Source organism: Mustela nivalis, assembly GCF_964662115.1.
Source record: "Mustela nivalis genome assembly, chromosome: 6".
NCBI classification, from domain to species: domain Eukaryota; kingdom Metazoa; phylum Chordata; class Mammalia; order Carnivora; family Mustelidae; genus Mustela; species Mustela nivalis.
Window position 1 is genome coordinate 6,889,716 of NC_139025.1, and position 27,646 is coordinate 6,917,361.

The following is a 27,646-nucleotide window of genomic DNA, read 5'->3' on the forward strand; positions in this document are numbered from 1 at the left end:
TGTGCAGGGGAGAGGAGAGCCGAGGCTGGAGGCTGACTTCGGCCCTAGTCCCCAGGTCGCCAAGGTCATTAGATGAAGACGTCCCCCAGGGGAAGGGGAGGTGATGCAACGTGAGGAAAGGCCATTTCCCGGGGTGGCGAAGGACACCTTCTCAGGTGCCACGGCTCCAGCTGCCATCTGTCTCCCCAATAAATGAGGGATCTGGGAGGCCCTATTACTGTCAAACAATGGCTGATAACTTTTTTTTTTTCTCCTCCCAAGAGGGCTGTGGCTCTCTGGGTCGGAAGCACGCACCGGTCGTGGAGGGCTTGGGGCTGGGACGCATCCAGGTCTGGAGAATTCCATTCATTGGCTTGGTCACGTCCTCCCTCCCTCACTCCCGGGCGCAGCCAGTGCCAGACGAGCACTTGTAGGAGGCGCCAGGCACTGTGCTGGCGGCTGGGGATGCAGGGGTCGCTCTGGCCACGGGGGGAGCTGAGGGCTGGCAATCAGCCAGCACCGTACCTGGCGTGCAGTAAATGCTCATCTAACAGGGGCTGTCATTCATTATTGTAAGATTCCAGTGGGGGGTATGGTGAGGGACTGACTCACGCATTACACTGCAGAGTGACCGTTGTTGTCAGGGGCCCTGAACCATGTGCTTAGAAAGCAGTGCTAGTCCCTCTGTCTGGTAGAGCCAGGGAGAATGCCAGAGAAGAAGCGATCATTGCTGCCTTAGGACATGAGGGTAGGAGAGAGAGACAGACAGACAGCCTTCTACATGAAGGCACGTCAAGGTTCTGTCCAGAACCATGAAGCCATGGAGGGGTCAGGCACCTCCCTCCTTGGATTCCCTCAAACTTTGACCCCATTGGGATTGGGTCCACTTCTGCCCCACCCTGATGGCCGGAACTGGGACAGAGAGATGGATTAAACACAATTTTGGGGGGTGCTGGTATTTGCCATGAAGATTGCTTGCTGTGTTTTTAAATCAAAACCTGTGATTTTAGGGGGCACCTGGGAGGCTCTGTTGGTCAAGTGCCCGACTCTTGATTTTTGGCTCAGGTCATGATCTCACAGTTGTAAGATGGAGTCTGGCATTGGGATCTGTGCTTAGCAGGGAATCTGCTTGAGATTCTCCCTCTCCCTCTGCCTCCCTGCCCCCACCCCCATATATAAAATCTTAAAAAAACACACCCCTGTGATTTCATTTAATCAAAGTTCATGTCATCCAATGTTTGAGATTGTGCCTACGAGGTGTGTGGTGGGGAGAGCAGGGCCATGGGTCACAGGGTCCAGTTTCAGGTTTCCCAAGAAAGCTACATGTCACACGCCTTATCTGGACATGACTTTGCATCTACTGCCTCTAAGTGTCCTAGCCACACTGTGAGTACTGTCATCTCCATTTCATAGGTGAGGAAATCAGCCCTCAGGGACAGCAAGGGGCCAAGGTTGGTTAGTGTCCTCCAAAAGCAGCCACCAAAAAGAGTGACTGGGGGAAATGGAGGCTACCCTTAAAGGATGCTAGACATGCCACCAGGGCTGACGCAGCTGAGGGAATGGGGCCTGCAGAGATCCTGGAGAGGAAGAGTGGGGTTGGGGGATCATCTCCCCGAGGCTGTCATGGCGCTGAGGAAAGCAGGCTGATTCTGGCAAGTCTAGGAGACCTCATGAGGACAGACTTCTCCGACCCAAGCAGGAGCTGCTCAAGAAGGCAGGAATCCTCCCCTGTCCTTGGATTTCCCGAGGACGCAGCCTGAGAGAATAGTCTAGCGCTGGAGTCACTCCCCAAGTGTCACCACGTTTTCAGAGCCGCCCTGGGGTTCCGCTTGCCCAGCATGGAGAACTGCGGAGCTGAAGACACAGGCTGGAGGGACACCGGAGACTTGGGGATGGTCCGTCAGTACGCAGGCACCTTTCTGGTGGTCCTGCCGCAGGATAGCCTACGTTGGGTTAGCTTTGCCCCCCTCACCCCCACGGGCCATTCAAGCAGGTGGCTCCGTGAGAGAGGTAAGCTCTCTAGAGTGAGCATGAACGATGCCGGTAAGTGTTTCCTGCGGCCGTAGGGAGAGGCACAGAGAAGCACCAGGCTGGGGCCCGGGCAGGGGCGACGTGCCGTCTGAGGCTGAGGGAAGAGAGCCGGCTCTGGGATGCAGAGTTCCAGGAAGGGTCCAGCCTGGCCACTTTCTAGAAGGCCGCTCAAGGGAGTCCCCTTGGCGTCCTTGTCAACTGGAGAGGCTGTGGAGGCCCCTCTTGTGGATGGATGGGAGGCACATGTGAGATAGAAGTCAGGAAAATGCTTTCTCAGCTCCAAAGGGCTGTCCAGATGCTAGCTATGATGAGAGCGTGTTTGCAAAGCACTTAGCATGTTGCTTTACTAAGTGCCTAATAAATGGGAACTATTATTATTATTATTATGATCATCATTATTATTACTACTACCATATTACAGTTTTGTCCTCAGGGCTGTTCTGCTTTCTGCAAAACTATTTGGCACCACCCGGTGCAGCCAGCAATAATTATACAGGAACTTGTAGCTGCAATGCATTTTTTGCTCTCCCCAGTGAGATACTGAATAATGTGCAGATATGAAATTAATTCTCTTTCCTTGTGGGTGGGGGTTTCAGTTATTGAGAGCCTGGTTCGTGCCGGGCCCTGTTCGGAAGCAATGTTCCTATAGTAATTCATTTCATGACCACAGTGAAGCCATGAAGTAGGTACTATGACTGCCCCCATTTTATAGATAAGAACAGTGAGGCTCAGAGAGGGCCCATTGTGTGGAGCTAGGACCTGAAGCAGCTGTTTTGTGCTAGAGCTTGCGTTCCTGTTATGCTGTGTGAGCCTGGGGTACAAGGAACTTACTAGTGGTTGAACTATATTTTATATGACTTCATGGCTCCTGCCCATCATGAGCAGTTATGGAGAGGAAAGGGTCACGCACCCAAACTGGAAGAGTAACCTGAAACCAAAATGGGGGATGGGGGTGTGCCAGGAGGCAAGTAGTGGAGAGAGCACGCACTCCAAAATGTCAGGCTGACCAGCTTCAAATCTTGACTCATCTGCTTGCTAGTGGTGCGAGGAGGGGTCCATCACGGGCTGTCAGCTGTAATACACGAGGTCGGGCTGGCACGTGGTCACGCCCACTCACATACGCATCATGTGTCTGCACGCTGCAAAGGCAGAGTTGAATATTAGGAACAGAGGCTGTTGGGCCTGCAAAGCCTAAAGTATTTACTCTCTCACCCCTTGCAGAAAACGTTTGTCTCTCCCTGGTGGACCGTTACTTCTCCCAAATCTCAGTTCGCCCAGTGAAAAATTAGTGGTGAGCCAATGTTCATAGCAGCCATATCTGCAATAGCCAAACCATGGAAATAGCCCAGATGTCCGCTGACAGATGAAAGGATAAAGACGATGTGGTACATATATACAACGGAATACTATGCAGCCATCAAAAAGAGTGAAGGCTTACCACTTTCAATGACATGGATGGAACTAGAAGGTATTAAGCTAAGTGACAGAAGTCAGCCAGAGAAAGACAATTATCATACGGTTTCACTCATATGTGGAATTTAAGAAACAAAACAGAGGATCATAGAAGAAGGAAGGGAAAAATAAAATAAGATGAAAACAGAGATGGAGCCAGATCATAAGAGACTCTTAACTACAGGGAAGAAGCTGAGGTTGGTGAAGGAGAGGTGGGTGAGGGATGGGCTAACTGAGTGATGGACATTAAGGAGAGCACGTGGTATGATGAGCATACCAATGAATAACTGAGCTCTGCATCTGCAACTAATGATACACTATATGAGAACTAATTGAATTTAAATAAAATAAATTTTTAAAAATTAATGGTGAGGCCCATGTGTGTGTGAGCTCTTGAGGGTCCACCGGTGCTGGTTTGTGGTAGGCACTGGTTAACAGATAGATGACATGGAAAGGCCAGTGGGGTGCCTCACGCCGTAGGGGGCAGGTGAGGACCTTGGTGAGGGAAGACCTGTCTCAGTGAGGGGCAGACGTGGGTCAAACTCTAGCACTGCTCCTGACCAGCCTTGGGACATTGGGCAAGTTGCTTTACTCTTCCTGAGCCTCGGTTTTCCCATCTGTTGAATGGGAGTGATGACAGCCCATCTCTGGGTATCTGTTAGGTTCCACAAGTTTTTCATGAAGCACATCATGTGGTTATCATAGAAAAGACAGACAAAGAAGTGTTGGTCAAAGTGTGGAGAAACCAGAACCTTCATTCATTGCTGGTGGGAATATACAAAATATGGGGTAGCCATTTTGGAAAATACGGTGGAGTTCTTCAAGAGACATACATATATTATATAAGCCCGCAATTCCACTACTAGATATCTGTCCAGGAGAAATAAAAACATATGTCTGCACAAAGACGTGCATGAGAGTGTCCATAGCACCGTACCTCCAGAGTGGGCACAAGGGAAATATTCATCACAAATGACATACATAATGTCCATCAGTGCAATATTACTTGGCAATAAAAAGGAACGAAGTCGTGATACGGGCCACAGAAAGCAAAAGCTCCAAGCCCAGGATGCTGAGTGAGAGAGCCCACTCAAGAAGGCCACATATGCTTTGATTCCATTTACGTGAGACAGGCAGAAGAGGGCAATCCAGAGGGAGGAAGTGGATCCGTGGTTGTTGGTGGCGGGTGGGGAACAGGGATTACAAAAGGGCTGAAGAGATCTTTCCGGGGAGGATACACAATTCTAGACTTGGATCATGGTGGTGGTTGCGCAACTCTGAAAATCTACTCGGTATCAGTGGATCATTCACTGAGAGGAGTGCACGAGTGGATTTGATAGTATGTGAGCAGAGTTGTTAAAACAAAGCCACCCTTGGCATTCTACCTGGTGTCCTGAGGCTCATGAAGGACATCCCCTCTCTCTGCCGTGGCCGGGATGCCCAGGAGTGCACCTGTGCAGGAGCGCGACGTTGTCACATGCTGACTGTTTCACGGATGAGGGGTGGCGATGAATCCAGGCATGGGGCAGGGGCACATGCGTGAAAGGGAAAGGGGGACTTGGAGGGGGTCCCTATGAATCAAGGCCCAGGGGCAGCCGTCAAAGGGGTGTAAAAGAAATGCGAAGTAAGTGCTTTCACCTGAATGGGGTGCCTGTGGAGAACAGAAGAGAGAAGGCTGAGACAGGAAGCCTGACCACAGGTTGTGGGGGGTCTCCCAGGCTGTAGCTACTAAGACAGGACTGGCCCCGGTGCAGGTCCCCCTAAGACTGTGGAGGGCACGTCTGGGGGAGGTAGGTGCCCTGTTCTTTTCCTCCCCAGGTCTGCCTGATGTGAGCTGCCTCCTGGGAGCTGGGGCACAGCCAGACTGGCTTCCAGAAGCCACCACAGAAAGCACGGTCACTCTGCTCCCTATTTACGGGTCACTTTAAACTGAGCAAAGATACTGAGCACGGGTGGCTGGATTGCTTTCTTCCTTGGAAAACGTGCTTGGCAAATACGCGCCTGTGCTGTTATATCAGGATGGGCAGGGTCCGTCTAAACACTGGCATTTGATAATTGCCCCTGGAAGCAGTCTTTCTGGTGCAAAATAGATCAACAATGCCTTCACTCAGGAGCCGAGCAGCCTCCCAGGAGACCCTGGCTTCCCTCGGCCAGTAGTGTCCGTCCAGGAGCCAACTGTTCCCTGCACTGGAACATTTTTCCTTTGAAAGGGGTATTAGGTAAACCAGTTGCACGTTTCCAAATGACTTTAAAAACAGAGGGCTCTTTCCTCTCTGTGTTATTTATTTATTTATTTTTTTTTCTGCTCCTGCTGAAATGAAAGGCTGGGCAGCCAACCTGGTTATAAATGTGGTGAATCCGGTCGCACGACGAATTCCAATCTGTACTTTTGATTTAAAAAAAAATTTTTTTTCTTCAATAAAGGCTACTCGGGCCAAGAGAATTTTGGACTCAAAGAAGCATGTAAAAAGTGAGTCACCGTTAATAGGGTGAGCTCTTTGCTTTGGGATTAGGCCTAAATGACAGCACCCCGGTCCCTTTATTCGTTGGGATGGTGCCAGCAGAATGCTTTGTGCCGCTCTGAGAAAGGCAGAATCAGGCGTTCCATTTATTCTATTGATCTTAATAACCTCACCTCATAAATACCTACTTTATGACATCAATAAGAGAGAAGTCGTGGCAGCTCAGGACAATAGAAATTGTTACTTTGCAACTGAAGTGTTCCGTTGAGCACCTCCGTGAAATCCCGGAGCCGGGTGCCGTCGGGGGACTTTCCTGCCGGCTTTGTAACGTCCGTGCGGAAGGAGAGACTTCCACGCCATCCCCTGAACACGCAAACAAACGCCAGGGCTTGGGATGGGATGCTAGTCTCTTGCTGCTCGGGGTCCTGGTGGTTTTTTTTTCTCGTGCGTCTTGGACTTACGCTTTCGTCGGCAGTGACACGGGTCTGACTTTAGCAAATGTCGGTAGACCAAAGGCTTCCCCACCAACAACGTCCTGAGGATAATCCTCTCTCCACAGGCTCAGCACAAACGATGCTTAACACACGCATGGTACTTGGAGGTGTCCCAAACACACCACCTCCTTCGTTTGTTCTCTCGGCTTAAAGAAGAGAAGCCTGAGGGTCAGAGCGGTGCCGTGGCTCTTGCTCATCAAGTCCTTTGCACTGTAGCATTTCTTCTGAAACAGTGTTACCTCCACCCCGTGCTCCTTCCTCTGGACTGTCCTGCTCTAAGCAGCTTACTGCAGGCTGGGCTCACGGACACTCCAGCTGCTGTGCAGTGGGATCATCTCAGGGCCAGGACGCTCGATGGCTGCCTGTCGTGGTGCCTTTGGGACCCTCTCTCGCCCGACACCAGTCCTGTCCCGCAGAGAGAGGTCTCCGTTTGCCTGCCCACAGTCAGTCACCGCGTAGCTGTGGTGGCAGCTCTGAGAGGCTCTGCATCCTGGCACACGGATTTATGCTAATGGGCAAATGGTCAGAGGGGCCACACTTGAAGGGCTGCCCCAGTGTTCCTGAAACCTGCCCTCAAGGATCTGTTTCACTAGAAAGAGCTTCAAATGCAGACGAGAGTGGAGGGCCGGCGACAGGCGGAAGAGTGGGGCTGGTTGTGTGCCAAGGCTGGGGCATCCCGGCCAATACGGTGTGGACGGCCAGACGTGTGAGTGATGCTGCCTTGGCCATCTCAGCCTCACCCGTCTCCAGTGGAATGTGACCACACGTGTGTCCACAGGTGACATCAGCATGGGAACGGCCCAGCCTACCCACAGGGTCAGGAGAAATAGTAGCGCATTGTGGTTTGAAGCCACTAAGCTTTAGGCTGGTTTGTTACGCAGCAGAGGCTGACCGAAGCGTCCTCTGAGAGCATTCCCTGCCCTTGCTCACCACGCTCCCGCCACACAGGTCCCTACCCATGCCTCGGGTTGTGCGGCTCTGGGGTTCCCTGTGTCTTGCATGTTCTTCCCCGTCTCCTTGTCCCTCAGATATCATCTTAAATGTCAAATGTTAGTCTCCTCTGCTGCATGAGAACAGCAACCAAATCACACCCAGAGGGGTGGGCACAGAGGGGTTAAGTAATTTGCCTCAAGTCACACAGCGGTGCTTTGAAACCAGGCCATCCAGCTTCCAAGTCCAAAGGCTGATGACAATCCGTCTGTCGCTCTGTCTTCCCACTGCATCTAGTGACCCTGTGGGAGAGGGGCTGACAGAGGAGCTGGTGCTTGAAATGATGCAGGACACTGAAGACAGCAGCCCCCAAATCATCTTCTTAAAGTGCAGATTGCTTTCTTTAACATTTCCAGCCCAGAGGAGGAAAGGGCAGCCCTTGCGCAGCGGCTTGCCTGCTCCGGTGCAGCAGGGGAGGCCCTGGTCCTGGCGTCTCCCATCCCACAGACACTGTCCTCCCGCCGCCCCCTCCCGTCTCTCACCAGGGGCATCTGCCCCAGGCCACCCTCTTGCTCTCACCTTCAGGCCTTCTTTGGGCCTGGCTCGCCTGGTCTGTTCCTGCCTTCCAGCTCACTGCCTGGCTCCCTGATCACCAGGAAGGGGCCTTTCCGAGCTCAGCCTGCAGCCCACCTCCTCTGGCCAGAGGTCCTTCCTCAGCCTGCCAGCCCCACGGCCTTTCTGGAGCATCTCAGGCCTGGCCGTCCCTGTCCACCGCTGCTGGCTTGTCCTGGCCAGTGTTCTCCATTCTGCCTTTCCTCTCTGGCAGGACCTCTGGCCTCTGTTCTTCTCGTCCCCGCAGGGGACCAAAGCCCACCCATATTTATCTTCTGCCCTCTCTTTCGCTGCTCTGTTCTCTTCCTCCAATTCTCTTTTCTGTCCTGGGACGACATCTGGCCTCCAAGCTTACAGCCCTGGGGTCTCACCCCCACGTCTCCTCTGCCAGCTCCATCAGAGTGCCTGACCCCCCTCCCCCCACCGTGCTCTAGCACTGACTTCCACGAGGCTACCCTCTGCCAGGGCTTCCCCATGACTCTCTACTATTCCGGAGTAGGAACTCCACAGAGGCTTCCTGAAGAAGCCTAGTGAGTGTCATGGCACAGCACAGCACCTTGCCCCTATGCTCACTTTAGGAACAGGGAGTAATATCTGTTGAACTCTGGGTGCCTGCCAGGCCAGGACTGACTTCTCACTGTGACCCATGGGACACTATTAAAGGGACTCCGTTCTGCACCAGAGGCAAATAGGCCTCAGAAGGTTTAAATATCAGACTCTGCACCACGACACATGGGTCTAGAGTTCACATTTTATTACTTTGTTCTACTTTATTTGGTAAGCACACTTTGCATGAGATCGGCCCTCTTTACAGATCTCCAAGTGCACAATATGGTCTTGCCGTCTGCAGGCACGATGCTGTCAGCCGCTCTCTAGAACTTACACATCTTAAATAACTGACACTCGACACCCATTAAACGACGCCCGCTTGCCGGTGCCCAGCCCTGCGGGACCACCGTTCTCTGCGGGCCCTGCGTGAGTTTGACTCTTCTAGTTCCATCGTCTAACTGGAACCACGTTCTCCATGGTCATCTGTGTTGTTATCTCAGGCAGGATTGCCTTCGTTTTTTGGGCCAAATAATATTCCGTGTTCTATATATACCACGTCTTCTTCCCTGTCTTCTTTACTGAGGTCTGTGGATGGACACTTGGGTGGTTCCCAGGTCTTGGATCCCACGAATAACACTGCGGAGCACATTGGAGTGTGCGTGTCTCTTTGACGTTCTGATGTCCTGACCTCCCATGTGACCCAGTAACCTCACTTCGGGGTTTTTATCCAAGACAGTGCACATGAAAACTTCAAGCCCACACAAAAGCAGATGAATCTCCCCATCCTCATTTCTGTTACAATAATTGTTACCTTACAGCCAGCCCCTGGGTTGGGGTAGCCCACCCCAACCCCCTTGGGATTATTTGAAGGGAAATAATTTCATCAGCCAATACTTCCATCTGTCTTCCTAACAGAGAAGAGCATAAGGAGAAGCAGAACTTGAATTCAATGATCAAATGTGGCGCAAAAGTAACAAGGGATCTTTAATAGTATCAACCGTCCCATGTTCAAGTTTTCCCAATAATCTCACATTTTTACAAAATACACTGTTTATACTGGATTGTTTTCTGAATTAATGGAAAATCCAATAACCTACTCGCCCCGTTTCCGTTCGCTGTGACATTTTCATGGTGCATCATCCTGGTACCTTTGTCCTAGCTAAGAAACCAGCAGCACCATGAATTAAACTACAGCCTGCACTGGATGTTCTAGTTTCTCCATCAACACTCCTTTTCTGTTTCGGGACCCTGTCCTGGGCACCATGTGGCATTTCATTCTCATAGATTGTGCCCTCTCCCCAAGCATGAGCTCCTTGAGGGAGGTGGGGGATAGCTGCCCTGTACCTGGTTCACCCGTGATCTCTGCCCACACTGTGGAGGGCGGAAGGCACGCCCCATTCACTCAGACGTGCATTTCCCCAAGAAGCCTGTCTTGTGCACTATTTGTCAGGCATGTGTTAGGCTCTGACAATCCAAAGTGAAATGGAAGGTCCTGTCTATTCTCCCCCACCTCCCCAAAACAAATAAAGCGCTCAGCCTTTGCAGGGGAGATGGATGAGCAAACTCAAGATACTTCACGGTACAAGAACATGAGAACCAGCAGAGACCCCTAGTTGTTGGGGGTACAGGATCAGGGGAAAGAACCCAGTCATTTTGTTTACTTGGCTCAGTATTCTGAGAGCAGCATAGTACTTCCTTTCTACATTGGTACCTGCCACAGGGCCTTTGCCTATGCTTTCCTCTGGTGCCTATCCCCCACCTTTCCAGGGTGCCTATCCCCACCCTGGTTTCTCCCCAGTTAATCTCTCTTCCTTCTTGCTCTTTCCTCCAATTTCTATCCTCAGTAGGCCTTTCTGGGTTTGATGAATCCCTGCCCCACTGCTTTGTCTGGGTGAGCCTGGACGGTAAACTCTGTCTGTGCTTCTGTTCTAAAATGTGAATGAGGCTTAGTTCTTGGGGTGACAGTAAGGAATACACATAAAGCTCTTGAAACCACACCCAGCCTGCAGTGAGGCTGCACACCTGACCCTTACTAGTACAGTTCTTGTTCCTTCCCTTAGATTTGCCCCCCAGCAAGGAGGGGGGTAAATCTAAGGGGGTAAGGCTCTCACCAGGGGTGTTCCTGTCCGTGGATTTGCAACATTATTTGCCTATTGTCTGGCTTGGTCCGTCACCCACATTCCACGAGGGCTGAGAGTATCAGCCCTTCTTGCTGCCACCCCCGAGCCTGAAACAGGGCTTGGCTCATTCATGTCATCCGTGGAACAGTGAGAGGGAATTATTTATGGGATCATCCCATTTGGCGGTGTCCGAGGGGTTACTGGGGTTGGGCTGACAAAATATTTATATTGATGAAGGGAGGGAGGAAAGAAAAGAAGGAGGTGGGGGGAGACTCTGTTCCCTGGCACCTCCGTCCCCAGGGAGTGGACAGCCGGGGCCTGCTGTCTGGTCGAGTCTACGCAGGAATGAGCACTGTAGCTTTGCTGCTTTGGGAGGCAAAAGCAGCAAAGGCCCTGCAGCCGGTGGTGGCCTCTGTGGTGTGCAGACCTGCTTGAGCCGCCCCCACAGCTGGCCCGTGAGCCCACAAGACCAGCCCTGGGCTGGATGTGCTCAGCGCTGGGTCTGGTGGGGTCAGCTCAGCTCTGACGGTCACTGGGAGTCAGTGAAGTTTCTTGATCTCGCATTTAGCCAAGGACAGAGTCATTTCCTTCCAAAGCCCCGGAGGAGCCCTCGGAGAGGTGCTCATTGACTACGTGTCTCTTCTTTCATCCTGCACGGAAGAGACAGGCTCTCGGCGAGGAAAGGGAAACAATGAAGCCAGAATAAAGGGACAGGGACTCTTTCAAAGGCCCAGAGACGAGGCCTCTGCTGTGAGTCCAACTTCAGGCTGGAGGCTGGGATTCAGGCAAGGGAGATCGGCTCGGCTCCTGCAAACAGGGAGGAGCAGGGGACGCTCCAGAGAGATCCCAGCGGGGTTTCCCAAAGGCTAGACAAGGCCCAGAGACTGTGGAGGCGCAGAGACCATGGGAGCGCCGAGGGGCTTTCTGGAGAAGACAATGCCTGGGACCAGTGAAGAGAGGAGACAAGAGGAGAGAAGGATGTCAGACAGAAGGCAAAGCACAAGCAAGCAGTAGGAGGCGTGAAAGAATCAGGGATGGGCGCCGCACGTAGTCTGTGGGCTTGGGTGGGCTGGGGAGAGGGGCCGGAGAGGCAGCCTGGAGGCGGTCAGGGGGGCTTCATCCTGCAAACCCATCAGCAAGTGGGAAGCAAACGGATGACTGATAATGTACGTGATTCTGAAAGATCTCTCTGGTGGCCCCAGAGTGGAGATGGGGCGGAAGAAGGCAGGGAGACTGGTTAGGATGGGCCAAGACCACGAGGATGGAGAGGGAGCAGGGCATGGATGAAAGGAAAGAAGGAGTTCAGGTGCACGATTCCTGGAGCTGACCGACGGGTCCAGGGTGAGCCCAGTCTTTGATTAATAGTTGGGTTATAGTCACTGAAGTGAATGCATAGTTGACTCACTCATTATCATTACACTCCTTTTGTTTTTTCTTGTCCTTAGGAATGTATGGTCTCCTCAGTTTGAGGAGAAGATCTTCTCTGTTGTAATGTATCAAAAAGAAAGAGGAGGCGACACACTACGTCATGGAGGCAGACGCCAGAGCCTACTGGCCTCCCCGATGCCGGCGTGATTGGTGCATCCAAACCCCAGTTCTGGAGAGAGAGCTGGGGGGGGGGTCTGAGCTCTCCAGGGGAGTTGCTTATCATTTGTCTTTCACTGTCACTGACCCCATAGCAAACTTTTTCACAGGTATCTTTGCCTCCCTGTCTCACTTCTCTCTCTTACTGGATGGACTCCTGGGGCAACCCAACCTGAGATGGTCCTATGATGGCATCCTGGCTCATGGCTGAGATGCTCTGATGCCTCCTGGATTCCATGTTTGCCCATCCCTTACCTCTAAGTCTCTGGAGCTAAAGGGAACTGAAGTACACTTCAGAGACCCTAGAACTGGCCATTGAAATACACTTTTAAAAAGCTCTGTGCTCAGGCTGATATAAGGAAATGCCACAGGCTGTCTGGCTTATATCACAAAAATTAATTTTTTTACAGTTCTGGAGGCTGAAGTCTGAGTTTAGGGAGCCAGCATGGTCGGGTTCTGGTAAGATCTCTCTTTCTGGCTTGGGGAGGGCCAACTTCCTGCTGTCCTCTTATGCAGCGGAGAGAGCTCTCTCTCTCTCTTCTGCTTCTTATAAGGCCACTAACCCAGTCTTGACAGCCCCAGCTCCAAATGCCATCACACCGGGGATACGGGCTTTAACATAGGATGCTGGGGGGTGGGAGGCACAAATGCTGAGTCCACACCGAAAAGGAAGCAGGCGTATTCTTAAACTGAAACTTCTCTCCTGTGACCGACCTCTTCTTTGAGCTGGATTTTTTTCCCCTCAAGGAGAAAGGTTCATGGCTGTGCCTTTGCTGATAACAACCAGTGTCTGTGTATGGCCTTCAAGGCTCATCGTAGCTCCTTAGGAGCACAAAAGGCTATGTCTTGGCAGTTGTGGCAACTCCTTGGTAATTCTCCTGCCTTTTAATTTATTTTTAAGTGTTTTTCTGTCTCCTTCAGGGAGTCCTTTGCTTTTCAGTTATTGCTAATGTAAGGTCCAGAAAACAGAAAGGACTGAATGCATTTTTACCATACTAAGGGTTCTCACATTTTTTTTTTCCCTTTGCAGGTATTTTTATAAAATACATGTTAGCATAAGCTGGCTTAACAGGTTTTAGTATTTAATCGAAGAGATCGTATGATACAAAAACCATGTTCTAGATGAGGAAACTGAGGCTCAGAGAGCTTAAATCCTTGCCCGGATACATGCAGCCATTGGAAACCTTTGTTGGTCTGACACCAAGTCCTAACCCCTCTGCTACCCTGTGGAAACTGCCAGTTTTAATCTGGCCATGTCCGTGGCCATGTCTCAAAGTGGATGGCATGTTACGGTCTGACTTTACCCAACACAGAGCTGACTTCTCAATTCAATGGGCGGCAGTCCTTCAGGGATCAGTGGCCACCCCCACCCTGGACCCCTGCGATCCCCCTTACCTGGCGTCTCATCACCTTCCTGTCCTACAGCAAGTAGCTTGAACAGTCACAGGGATTGGCAAATATGGCCCATTTTTGTTTTGTTATTTTTTTAATTGTAAAAAACCCACAAGGTAAAATTTACATTTTAACCATGTTTAGGTGTACAGCTCAGGCACACTGCTGTTCAGCCATTAGCACCATCCATCTCGAGACTCTTTTCATCTCACAAGACTGATATTCTGTGCCTTTAAATACGAACTCTCGGTTCTCTCCTACACCTGCAGATCTGGTCCCCCGCCTCCAATTCTACTTTCTGTCTCTGTGAATCTGACTACTCCAGGGACTTCCTATAAGAGGATCCCATAGTATTCGTCCTTCTGTGACGAGCTTATCTCACTCTGCATCATGTCCTCAAGGTTCATCCAGGCTGTTCCATGTGTCTGAAAGTCCTTCCTCTTTAAGGCTGCATAATACTCCGTTGCATGGATATACCTCATCTTGTTCATCATCCTTCTAGGAGCACTCGAAGTGTTCCCACCTTTGGCTGTTGCGACTGATGTGGCTATGAAAAATGGGTACAAAAATCATTTATTTTTGTAAATAAATTTGTTTGGAAGACAATGATGCTCATTAGTTTATGTACCATTGAACAGATATATAGGAAGATGAATAGGTGAACAGAAAAGAGGGCTCCTGTCGTTGCATGGAAGAAGCCTGGGACCCTGATATAGTTGCAAAACATTCTGGACATTGTCCAGACAAGGTCCAAACTGACCTTGCTGACAGACGCAATTGCAGTTTTCATGTGTCTTACAGAGTGTTAATTTATTTTAATATTTTGGAGGCTTGCAGATGTGCAGTGGTGATATTTGTTTTTCTCATTCTGGATTAGGCAGAAGAGTGTGTGCCCGTGACTGTACTTGGGGCGTTTATTTGTCAGCTGGGCTCAGAGACTAGGGGCACTCCATGTGGAGCTGACCTTCAAGAGTGTAAACTGTTGGCCACTCCTCGCGATCAGTCCCTTTCAGCTTCAACGTTGCAGCCAGAGGAAGCAGCAGGCCCTATCTCAAGGTGGGCAGTATATTTATTGGGAGGTAGCTACTACCACCATTCATATCAAAAAGCAAAGCTGTCTCACCTGAGGGAATGAGATAATAAGTCATTATTGTAAGGACATATGTTAAAAAAAACAAAAAGGATATGTAAATAAATCCATTGCTGCATCACACACCCTACAAGGGACCAGCTACATTTCCAGTCTTGGTCAACCATGGCTGTTGTGGCCCCTCACCCCAAAGAACTCCTTCTCTGTCCTGTGACAGTCTTCACCAGCCCAACAGTGCTGATGACCTTGGCACTTCTGTGAAGCATAGCTTTAGCTAATGGACTTCTCATCTACAGCTTTCGGTGATCCTTTAGTTAAGAATCTCTCCTCTCCCGAAGTAAAATGGATTCTGGCGTCTGCTCACCCCAGAGTTTCTCAACTCCAAAGGGGCTGGCTTGGATTGGTGTTGTGGCCGTGGCCATCTGGGGACCATTGCTCCTGCTGTGACACAGCCAGCCCCTTTGGTGCCCAGGACACTGTCTTGCCCTGCTGGCTCCCAGGGTTTCGCTTTCTGTTCCCTCTTTTTGGAACATTTTTGACCTAGAGGGTCAAATGAGCACTCCAACCTCTCATTACGGTCTCCAATGTTCCCTTCTCAGAAAGGCTTTCTCTCTGCACGTACCTGAAATTGTAGCTTCTGTCACTTGGTGTTATTTAACCTGTTCTACTTGGACTCGTGGCATGTCATTACCTGATCCTCTACTACAGGGATTAGCAAACTTTCTATAAAGGGACAGAGAGTAAATACCTATGTGGGCTCTGGTATAACTACTTATTCCTGCCCTCCTGGCAGGAAAACATCCACAGACGATTTGTAAATGGATGAGCAAAGCTGTGTGTCAATAAAACTTTATTTACAAAAGAGATGATGGGCTGGTTACTGTATCTCAGAACCTAGAACATAGTAGTCATTCAACGAATGTTGAAGGATAAACAAATGGATGTTTAAATCTATCCCTTCCCTTTTAAAATAGAGGTTTACAGAGTTGTAATTTGCATGTATCAAGTTCACCCATTGGAAGTATACAGTTCAGTGATTTTAGTGTATTTGCAAAGTTGTGCAACCACTGCAATCTAATTTTAGAACATTTTCATCACTCCAAAAAGAAACCCTGTGTTCATTTTGAACAGCTTTCTCCATTCCCCACATACCCTGTCTGTCTCCAACCCTATGCAACTATTAATCTGCTTGTGTTTACATGTGTTTGCCTGTTCTGGCCATTTCAAATCAATGGACTCATACAATGTATGGTCTTTCATGCCTGGCTTCCTTCACTTGGCATCATGTTTTTAAGGTTCATCTGTGTTTTAGTCTGTGTGTGTGTCCATTCCTTTTTTGTTCCCAGACAATATTCCATTTCTTGGATAGGCCACATTTTATTTACCCATTCGCCAAGCAATAGACATTTGGGTTACTCCACTCTTCATTTACTTGGGAAAGCAGACAGTGAAGAGTGCTGCTTGAACATTTGTGCACAAGCTTTGTAAGAACATGTTTTTATTTCTCTTGGGCATACAGATAGGGTTGGCATTGCTGGGTCATCCTGTAACACCATGCTGAGTATTTTGAGGGACTGCTGACCTGTTTGCCACAGCAGCGGCCCCGTTGCCCATTCTCACTGGGTGGTGGGAGTTCCCTGCGTCTCACTGTCCTTGCGATGGTCCACCTTTGTGTTTCAAGCCATCCTAGTGGGTGTAAAGTGGCGTCTCACTCTGATGTCGAGTTACATCTTCCTGATGGTGACTAGCGATGTTGGGTATCTTCTCATGTCCTTATTGGTCATTCATGTATTTTCTTTGGAGAAAAGTCTAATCAGCTCCTGTGCCCATTTTTAAATTAAATTATGGATATTTTTATTATAGAGTAAAGTGTGTTGTATATTCTGGACACAAATCTCTTACAGGTATATGATTGACAAATCTTCTTTCCTATTCCGTGGGCCATCTTTTCAACTTCTTGATGATGTCCTATGAAACATAAAAATTTTAAATTTAGACAAAGCACAATTTATCTTTTTTTTCCCTTTGTTGCTTGTACTTTTGTTGTCATATCTATGAAAACACTGCTCTTAAGACTCCTACATTTTCTTCCGAGAGGTTTATAATTTAAGTCCTTGTATTTGGGTTCTTGATCATTTTGAGTTGATTTTTTATTTTTTTTTTAATTAAGATTCATACCCAGGGTGGAGTCCAGCATGGGGCTTGAACTCACAACCCTGAGATCAAGACGTGAGCTGAGATCAAGCATTGGATGCTTAACCGACTGAGCCACCCACGCACCCCTTTTGAGTTGATTTTTGTGTATGTGTGAAGCAGGGGTATCCATCTTCACTCTTTTGCATGTGGATGCCCTGTTGTCCTGGCACTTTTCGCTGGAAAGACGGCTCTTTCTCAAGTGCATTGTCTTAACACCCTACCTAGCCCAGAGTCAACTCAACTGACCATAAATGTGAGAGTTTGTGTCAGGATTCTCCTTTCTATTCCACCGATGTACGCTTGGTCCTTATCCCAGCCCCACACTGCTTGATTGCAGATCAGTGAGTTCTGAAATTGGCAAGTGTGAATCCCTCTACTTCATTCTTTCTCGAGGTTGTTTTGGTACCCACTTCCTTTTGACTCACAAGCCCACAAAAGGGCCGAGCGCCCTGCCCAGAGAACTTTTGAAATGTCTCGAAGGAGTGTTAAACCCTGTGCTTAACTAGGTCACTGCCTTTTCCGGTCGTCAGAGATCTGTGATGGCATGTCTGTGGGTTCTAGTCCTGGCTCTGCCACTAACTGGCCACAGGCAGTCCCCACCCCTCGTTGCCTCGACTGGAGATGCTTTACCTCGAAATGAGAGATTCACACTAGATGACACCTTCTTTCCTCACTGGAACTGAGACTCTTTAGTTCCTGTGACTTTCGAGATACCATCCAATCAGGGGAAAACATTATCGGGTCCGTTCGAGCTCCTCTACCCTTTAGGAGAAATGTTGAAAATGACAAATTCAGGGTGAGGTAAAGCAGATGATATTCATTTAATTGCCTGGAGAATTATTACATGTTTTTTTACCTCATTAGAAAGTTGTTGTTTTCAGCATTGACCTTAAAAATTAATGTGGGGTCTGTCAGAGTCTATGGTAAGGGATTTGTTTGACAATTCGATGATTGTAATCCAGAGTTAATCTTTTTTTTTTTTTTTTTGGTCTAAATTTATCCACTTATTTCCTTTCTTTTATTTGAATTCTGACCCAATTATTAAGGGACATTTTTTTCAAATTGGCCTCAAGAAAGGAATTTAAAATCAGAGTAGGAGAGCCGGTGACACGGGTAGAGTCAGGACGTGTCAGGTGCGTCCTTACCAATGTCCACTGCTCACATAACGCATCTTAAAACAACTGACTCACCTAATCTTCAGGATAACCCTACTAAGTGGGCACGATTAATATTACCCTCACTTTGTAGGTGGAAAAGTTGTGGTTGGGAGTTGGCAGACAGCTTGTCTACCTCTCTTCTCATTGTTGAAATGCCTTTTCTCAGGCCGCTCTACTTTGGAGCGAGGTCCCACTACCCGTGCCCTCTGAGGACCAGGGAGTAAGTAGCATCTTTATCTTATAAATAGTGCTGTGTCAATACCTCCTTTACTGATTCCCCAAGATTCCTTTGTGGTGTGTTCTGGGGCCTGAATTGTCTCCTCTCCTGGGTTTGGATCAACTGTGGTCACGAGTACAAAGGGCAATGCTTCCATGGACTCGGTGGGAAAGTAGGAGGGACACCTACCAAATAAAAACATTAAAATGAAAGAAAGGCCAAGTGCTGTGCTGTGCAAACATGGATGAAAATGTAGTCTTGTACTTGTGTCTAAAATGAAAAAAGCACAAGAATGAACTCAAGCGGTAGAGCATAGAGGAGCCAGCGAGAGGACTGTGAAGATTTGGGTGCACAGCCGGGAGAATCGGCGTTGGGCGGCGCCTCTGTGATGGACCTAGTGTGTGCTCTGCCCCCATTCCTCAGCCACCCCCTTCCCTTGGCTTCCACGTGCTTTGGCTTCTCACCTGTGGCACCTGCACTTTGAGGACTTCGAGGACTCTTCGAGGACTGCCTTCAGGCTGCTGGGGGCTGACTTGCCATCCCAGAAAGAGAAGGAACTGCCATGCAAGGTTATAACCCCTGGGGTTTTCTTGGCCAAAGCAATGACTGATGGTGAAGGAGTCAAGAGCTCCTATGCAGTGTCAGTCTGGATCTGCTCCTCTGGATCTGCTTCACAGCCTTGCTGGGTTTCTTTCTCCACTCTCTTACTATCTTCCCCTGGGAGAACAACTATAAGAAATTCGTAGCATATACATCTTCACCTCAGGGTCCACTTCTGGGAAACTTGATCCAAGACATCTGCCAAAGCGGTGTATGCTTTGGTTGGATCAACAGTAGTATGGTATCTAGAATGAGGGAGGTGAAAATTTTACTTTGTGCTGTTGAGACCACAAGGGGAGAGTTGGGGTTGGTTGGTTAAAATGTTTATTAGAACATTTTAAGGAAGCATACATAGGTTCAGTAAAAGGGGGTCATAGTGGTTCAAGAATTCCAAAGGAAGTTGTATGTGAAGGAGTCAAAGAACCTGAGATACCATCCTTGAGAAAACTTAGGAGGAGCCAGACCACTGCCTTCAAATATCTGGAGTGCCATGAGGGAGATAGGGAAGCTTATTCTGGGAGGCTCTAAAGGACAGAGGGAGGACTAGGGAGCAAAAGCTGAAGAAGGGTAAACCTGGCTCCATATGAGGAAGACCTTCTTAATAAAGTCATTCAAGGATGGAATCACCTGCCTAGGGAAATGTGGGATCCCCGTCATGGGAGGCAATAGGACTCATGCTGCACAGCTTCCTCCTGGGGGCTTAGATGGGAGTCTCATACTTGATGGTGATTTCCTTTTCAGTTCCACGATTGTTACTATTAATATTCTAACATATCCCTGGAACGTAAAATCAGACCTTGTTCCTGCCCTGAAGGAGCTTCTGGTTTCGTGGGGAAGACATACACACACACACACACACACACACTGGAAAGTGTGGTGTGTCCTGAAGCTGCTATGGTGAATATTTTCCTCATGTTGTTGGCAAGGAAAGCTTCTTGGAGGAGCAGGCAATTGATGGAGGTCTGGTAGATCAGAAGGAGTTAGAGAAATTGGAGAGCTCAGGAAGGGTACCTAAAGCCCAGGCACTGACCAATATGGTGAGAAGAGTTGAGGCTTGTTGGCAACTGAGCCTGGTGAGTGGGGCAACCATCAGCCTGGCTTGGGAGAGCCATTTTGATCACACGTGTGTAAGGATTTGTTTTATTCTGAGAGCCTTGGAAGATCACTGAAGGGTTAGACACTGGGTGGGGGAGAATGGGGCTCTGGCTATTGATGGGAGTAGAAATCTGTTCTGGAATTCTGCTGGATGCCTGTCTTCCTGCTTGCAAGTGGACGATGCCAGAGATGCAAGTGACATGGATGTTGGACTTGCTCACCTGGGTGGATGGTGGGGCTGTTTAATGAGATGGCACGACTGGGGGAGGATGCATTTTGGAGGAGTAGTTATTACAGCCTCATGATGAGTTCTGTAATCCTTAATTTCTGTGCTTTTCTCCTCTCTAGACCAGGAGTGCCTACAGGGAGGGGCTGTATCTTCTTCACCTTGCACAGCCCCATGGCAGACGAATGATTCCTTCATTCTATCATTGTCTCGGAGAGCAGAGTTTTCTTGAGTTCTGAAGGGACCCTAATGGGCCACGACTTTTCTCTCTGAAATTTTCTCTCCCACCTACTATGACAGAATGCCTGCATACATCATGGCCTCAGACCCCCAGGCCCTCATTACTGTTAAGAGATTCTGTTCAAAGATTTTGCTTTTCCATTTGAAGACATTATCCCTCCTTATCTCTTGATCAAGACCAGATTGGCTTAATGGAAAACAAAAGTCCCTTTGGTGACCCAGGGCTGATGCTTGCCAGGCTGTCTCTGGGCTCTAGGGGCTGGTGATGGTCCAGTGTGTGTTCTAACAAATGAGCCGGAGACCAGAGGCTATGATAGTGTGTGTGTGTGTGTGTGTGTGTGTGTGTGTGTGTGTGTGTGTGTGTGTGTTTAAGAAATTTGTCCTACATTCTCTACTTGAAAATTGTGGGGTTTTGGACACAAGCTTGTGGAGCAGTTGAAAATCATTTGAGCATCAGCTTGAGCAAGACTTTCAACTTCTCAAAACCATGCTTGGGGTGTTTTGGAGCAGGGAGACCTGTACCTACTCGGTTGAGTCTCTGTGCCATTCTGTTAAATACAAAGTGACTATGGGAAGGAGATCAAGCCCCTTTGCCTTCCTGGATACTGTGTTTCCTTCTGTACAGTAGGAAGTGGGATTCAGGGATTTCTGGGGTATTTTCCCATAGAATGCTCATGTTAAAAATAACAACAATAAAGTACCTTCCATATAAAACAAGCAGTTATTGGTTAATGAAATTGGATTTTTTTTTTTTTTTTAAGTAGGCTCCATGCCCAGCGTGGAGCCCAGTGTGGGGTCTGAACTCATGACCCTAGATCAAGACCTAAGCGGAGATCAAAAGTTGGACACCCAAACAACGGAGCCAACCAGGTGCCCCATGAAATCTGATTCTTAACCATGAGCACTTCAAAGAATTGTAAACACTCTGCAAAACCAAATGAAGGCTGCCGGTGGGCTGGGTCTGGCCTGCTCATTGAAATGCTGCTTCTCCTTGGAAAGCGCCATGGGTGGAGTCTCCTGCAGTGAGACATTCTTAGAGGATGATAGTAGGGCTTTCTCAGGTAGCAATGTTGAAGATGGCTCTTTACGAGGAGCGGAAGTAAAGGAGCAGAAACCAATGGGAGACCATGTGGAGGGCAGGAGGCAGACCAGGTGTGTGTGTCCTATGGAGATTGAATGTTTGTGTCCCTGCAAAGTTCAACTGTTGAAACTCTAATCCCTGGCGCGTTGATTTTTAGCGATGGGGTCTTTGGCAGGTTACTGGGATTAGATGAGGTCATTCGGGTGGAGCCTTCAGGATGGGATTAGTGCTCTTACTGAAGGGACAGGAGAGCTTTCTCATCCTCCTCTCCCACCCCCACCCACGCCTCTTTCTCTGCCGTGTGAGGACACAGCAAGCTAGAGGCGTGTACAGACCAGGAGAGGATCTCTCGTCAGACTCCGGATCTGCCAGTACCTTCATCTTGGACTTCCCAGCCTCCAAACTGTGAGAAATAAATGTCTGTTGTTGAGTTCCCTGGTCTCTGCGGCCTGAGCAGACGAATACAGTGCCGGGGTCAGTGAGCTGGGAGTCAGGGCACCATGAAGCTTATGAAATGTAGGTGGGGGGACCCCAGATGCTTTTAAAGACAAGGGTGGGCTACCTTCTTACCTTCCCCAAGTCTGGTGTGAGCCAGCCGGCCCCAGAGGTGACATCTGTGAGGTTCTGGGAAAGGTGGGGAGACGCAGTGGGCCGCATGCGGCGCTCAGCCCAACCTGCCTCAGGGGAAGTGGTGCCTCATTTGAAGTTCCCAGAGAACCCTGAGCTTTCTCCTCCCTTCATGATTTTCATGAGCCCTTAGGCTTCCCATCCCCTTGGGTACATGCATCATTCCCAGAGGGAGCAGGAAGGGCGGTTGGAGGCAGACACCGAGACTCAGAGGAGAATGGCTGCGGCGCGACTCTGGGCTGGAAGGCTCAATTCCAGAGGCACTTTCCACACCCACCCTCCCTTCTTCAGCTCAGCCCCGTGGTGGTTGTGGGCGCTGAGGATTCCTCCGTCAGACGCTATCACTAACGGCTTCCCAGAGAGCACGATCTCTGCCTTCCCCTTTGGTCCCCCCTGCTTTTTAAACATCAGCCATCGCCATCGTTATTATTGGGTAATGTGAGAAGTAGTTTTCCCCTTTGGGGTATACTTTCTATTTTCCTGGCATTCCATCAAGGCGATGCTGATAAACAGGGAAGATGATTTTTCAAGACACTCCCCTGTGAACTCGGGCCTTTTGTGAACACCGATGACAGCCCGGTCCTCTCAGGGGGTTGAGTACAAAGTTCCAGTGCATTAAGGAAGAATGTCTGTGGCTTCCAGGCCCAGGGTCCAGGCAGAGCTGCCCAGGGTGGTGGTGGTAACCGGGCGGCCTCTCACCCTGACTGGCAGGCAGAAGAAAAGGGCCACCCAAGTCATGAAGTCGCTGGGAGTGGTGGTAGGTGTGGAGAGCCTGTGTGCCCCAGGCCCCCATGGGCTGCGGAGCCGTGTTGCACAGCCTGGACGGCTACGTTCTCCGCAGCTGTGACACGGCAGCACAAGCAGGGACCCCTGGCCCTTCTCTGTCTGAGCCTTGCACAGCACATGCAGGTTTGCCCATGTTATCGTGGGCTGACCTGGAACCTGTTGTATGTGCGGCCTCAGCCCAAGGGCGACACAGCTGGCGCGGGCCAGAGTGGGCTGGGACCTGACTCCATCTGACCCCAAAACCCACATTCTCGCCCCTGCAGGACAAGCTGCTGCAAGCACCAGGCCCCCATGTCCCCTGGCTCCCCGTCACTCTTCTGCAGTGACGATGACAAAGGTAATAGGAACAGCTAACATGAGTGACTCACGCTGCGTGTGGGGCGCTGCTCTAAGTGCTTCGCCTGGTCAATGCACTGGAGCTTTATAGGCAACCCCATGAGGGGAATACCGTCATCAGCCCCATCTTACAGATGAGGAAGCTGAGTCACAGAAAGGTTGTGTAAGCCACCCAAGCTGGGCCTCAGACCCAGATTCTCTTATTCCTGGACTCATGTTCTTAGAGGGTCAGTTATATTCTGCACCTAGAGACTCTTTGTAGTTCCCAAAGGCCCTTCCCAGCTTGTGAGCATCTTGCACTGTGGGCCGGCCATGTCCCCCTCTAGAATCACTGCTTGTCTTTCCATCAGAGATGCTGCAAGCGTGTTGATGTGAGTCCAGCCAGATGGGAAGCTGGCGTGTCGTGTCTGCATTAGGCCCTCCATAGGCAGAAGTTCCAACGTATTTGTCCTGTGACTCATCCTCCTAGCAACTCTCCAAGGTGACTATGTCCCGTCCACTTCGCTGAGGGAGAAATGGAAGCACAGGGAGGAAAGGGACTTACTCAGGACCGCACAGTTGGAACGCCGCACCGATGGTGTCAAACCTGGATCTATGTAAGACACAAATCTGTCCCTCAGAACAAAGCTCTCTGGCCAAGGGGAGGAGGAGGGAGTGAAATGCCCCAGCAAAGAAACATCAGAACAAAAAGATGAAGCACCATCAGAAGGATGGGTGTGGACGGCGGGGAACAGGGGTGCCTGTGCCCGGCTGTGCTCACCTCCCTGGCATGGCCTCCCGTGTGTGGATTCTGGGGGTGCTTTGGTGTCCACCTGGGGAGGTCAGGGGCCGTGGCTGAGTCACACTGTGAGTTCACTGGAGAGAAAGCATGGCTGGGCCTGGGTACAAGGTGCTGGGATCCCAGGGCTGGCGGCGGCAACCGTGCCTCTGGCTTTCTTTGTGAAAAATTATCGTGCAATAGTGAATTTATCCCACATTCCTTCTAGGGCATGTCTGGGATGAGAAAGTGGGGGAAGAGGAAACTTTCCAGGACAGAACACAGGACAGAACACAGAGAGCTTAGGGGAGGTCCGGTGTCTGGCCTGGGGCTGGGGGGTCCTCTATAGGCTGAGGAAGTCTGGGGGGGGGCACTCCAGTCCCTTCTCGGAGGTGGCAAAGCCTGGGGGAAGCACCGAAGAGGCCAGGCCAGGGTCTTTCTCTTGGTGTTTCATCCAGCAAATGGGCACGAGAAGCTCTATATGGGGCCTCGATATGAGAAGTGGGTATAGAAAACCAGCTGGGGGGTCAGGAGTGTCTGCCCAAAGCTCCCTACAATCCACAGAGGAACTGGCCAGTAAGGAAGGACGGGCTCCCCAGGGCAGAGGCGCTGGCCATGGTGGTGTCGTCTACCTCCCCCCCACCATCTCTGTGATAGTCCTGACCCTGTCTCCACCCGCCAGACGCCCGCCAACCCTCGGGCTCTGCCGGGGTGGGTTTCTTTGGTCTTGTTCTCTCACTGCCTGAGCTCATGAGCTGTCTTTGGAGTCACAGGGTGACCTGAGCCCTGGCCTTCTGCATGGAGTTACGGAGGCACGGGGCACAGGGGGAGTCTGTCCGCATCCTCACAGGGTGACCCACAGGGCAGACCTTGGAGGGTGTGGATACGAAGCTGGTGGACTCTCTCTCCCCTCGACGGGAGACGCCTTTTCTGTGTCATCCTGAAGCAGCTCTGGGATCCTTACAGAGGTCCTGTACCAGGGAGCTGAGAGCGCCTGCCGTCACTCGGACGTGCTGGTTTCAGGCTGTCCCGAATCTGGTTCTGCCCTCCTGCATTTTCAAATTTGAGGCTCGAAGATTGGTGTTAGATACTCCGTCCTCCACGTCGGTGTGGTGTGTGTGGTGGGTACATGTGTCAGTGCAGGCGTGCGCTTAGAACTCCCCGGTTTTCTCAGCGATTGCAGACCCGCGTGTACACATTTTACCTTCTCTGCCCATTCAGGCAAGGCACAGTGGGGTTTTCGCCAGGAGTATTTTGAGAACATCACTTCATGACGCCTGGGCCTGCCTTGAGACAACTCCGGCCTGGTTGCAAAACCAGGGTGGTGGGAGACTGAGGTCTTGGGGCTTTGTCTAAAGGGTAGACTACTTCTGCATAATACTCACACCCCCCTCCCCAGTCACACACACATCCCTGCAATGTATGCAAAACAGTGCAAAAACAAGACAAAACCCACTCGACGGGTAATCTGGAGAAGTAAGGTTGCGTTCATCTCTGCTGTTTATGTGAGTTTTGACACGCGGCCTTCACACCTTCTCCCGCAAAATGGGGTGAGTCTGTTGAGTGCACCTGACAGGTCATGGGGTGCAGGCAAGGAAGACCTTTCCAGGCCACGTGGGCAGGAGGCACGAGGTAGGCATAATCACCTAATTTCTGAAATAAGGTCCTGGGCTAAGGGAGTGTCTTAATTTCCAGAGCTGTACTAACAAATTACCACAAACTGGGGGACTTAACACAACAGAGATTTGCTTCTTCGCCTTTCTGAGGGAGACTCTGGTCTGTGCCTCTGTTGTAGCTGCTGGTGGCTCCGGCCATCACGGATCCTTGGGCTGAGGCACATCACTCACCTGTCTTCACGGGGCCTGTCCCTCTGTGGGTGTCCATGGGCAACCTCCCTCTGCCTGTTCTCCAACTGGACACTTGTCGTGGATGTAGGCCCCACTGGGCTAATCCACAAGGATCTTAGCTGGAGATCCTTAACTTGATTATATCTGCAAAGACCCTTTTTCCAAATGCGATTCAATTTTTAGGCTCTGAACGGACTCACCTTCTGGGGCGGAGGTGCTGCCATTCAACCCCGTCCAGGCAGGAACTGAGTATCCTCCCACCGCACAGGCAGGACACCTGAGTTCGACAAAAGCAAGATCAGTTGTTCTAGACGTAATGCTTCGTGACAGAGCTGGAAGTTACTTTGGGTCCTTCTGACTTCAAAACCCAGGCTCTAGGTGTCAAACGGATGCTTTCCCCTCATTCCAAGTCCCTAGTAATAACAGCCACTGTTTATAGTATCTGGTATTTTCCTCGGACTTTTTCTGACCTTCGTGTCAACCCTGGATGGTGGTATTACCATCCTCTTTGTGCAGCTGAGATCCATGAGCTTGTAAAGGGCCGTGTATCAGCTTTACCATGGCTGGTAAGAGGCCAAATGTGAGTTTGGACCCTGCATGGGCCAACTCCAGACTCTGGACTCTTTCTTCCGACCTCTATGTAGTTTGCTGTCCAGTTGGGGTGTCAGCGTGTGTCACCGCTCAACAAGGTGGCTGACCTGCTGGCTGACCCCCAGTGTAGACCACCCTGGCTCCCCGTTCCACTTCCCCTCCATGATACCTCCTGATCCACTGGGGCATGACAAGTGAAGATACGGGGTGTACATTTCATTGCCTCTGTCTTTATGGCTGTGTGCAGTAACTGAACGTGAGTATTAAATTTGAGCCTCCTCCTGCATCTGCTTGCTTCCAGGCTATGTTCTCTGGCCAAGTCCTCTGGGCAGGCCATGAACCAGATGTGAGGCTTCACATCTTCAGGACTGGAGTCTGTCACTTGATTTGGATCACAGGAACGATTTCAGCCCATGGTCTTTGATGTTGGCTCTTTGGTTTCATAAAAATTATATGGAAAGTTATAAAAGAGTGATAAAGCCTTCCAGTTTTACCACCAAATGGAAAAGTTGTCCACACAAAGACTTTATAACCATCTTGTAGCAATTTCGAGGCTCTGCCGTCATTTTAGCTGATTATGCATTAAAGAGGTCTCTCAAAGAAGGGCTAACCTTTGGTCTCACGTGGACCTGATGGAAAGGCAGCTCCAGAGCCTCTGGGTTTCCAAGTTTGGATTCAGAAACTGGATTTTCTTGGAAGGAGTGAACATTCGTCTTGGTGGACAAGACCGATTTCCACTGACCAGATACTGTCTCTCAGCTAGGGCATCTTTTGGAAGTATAAGCTATTTACAACCACTCTAACAGTCATACTGGTTGGGGGTAGCTCCTGTAGTGCTGAAAGACGCTGCTGAGTTGGGAGGCTTGGGAATCCAACATTCACTAGCTGCCCCTGAGCTGTGGGGCTGTAGAACCTCCCCTTCTAGAGCCTCAGTTTCTCTGCATGACAACACGGCCACACCTTCACGGTTCTGAGTGGAGGCACCATGGGAGACATAGCTCTGTCATTTTTGTGGGACAACCCAGACTTTTATTAACACTGACTTCAACTGATAATGTCTGATAAAGTCCTTGGGCACTTATGTCCTATAAAATTCTTGAGCTCATCTCCCAGGGATTAGGGTTAGTAACGGTTTTTATTTAAAACCCTCACTGGTCTTGCTTTCTCATCCTAAGAAAGGTCTATTTATACAGCC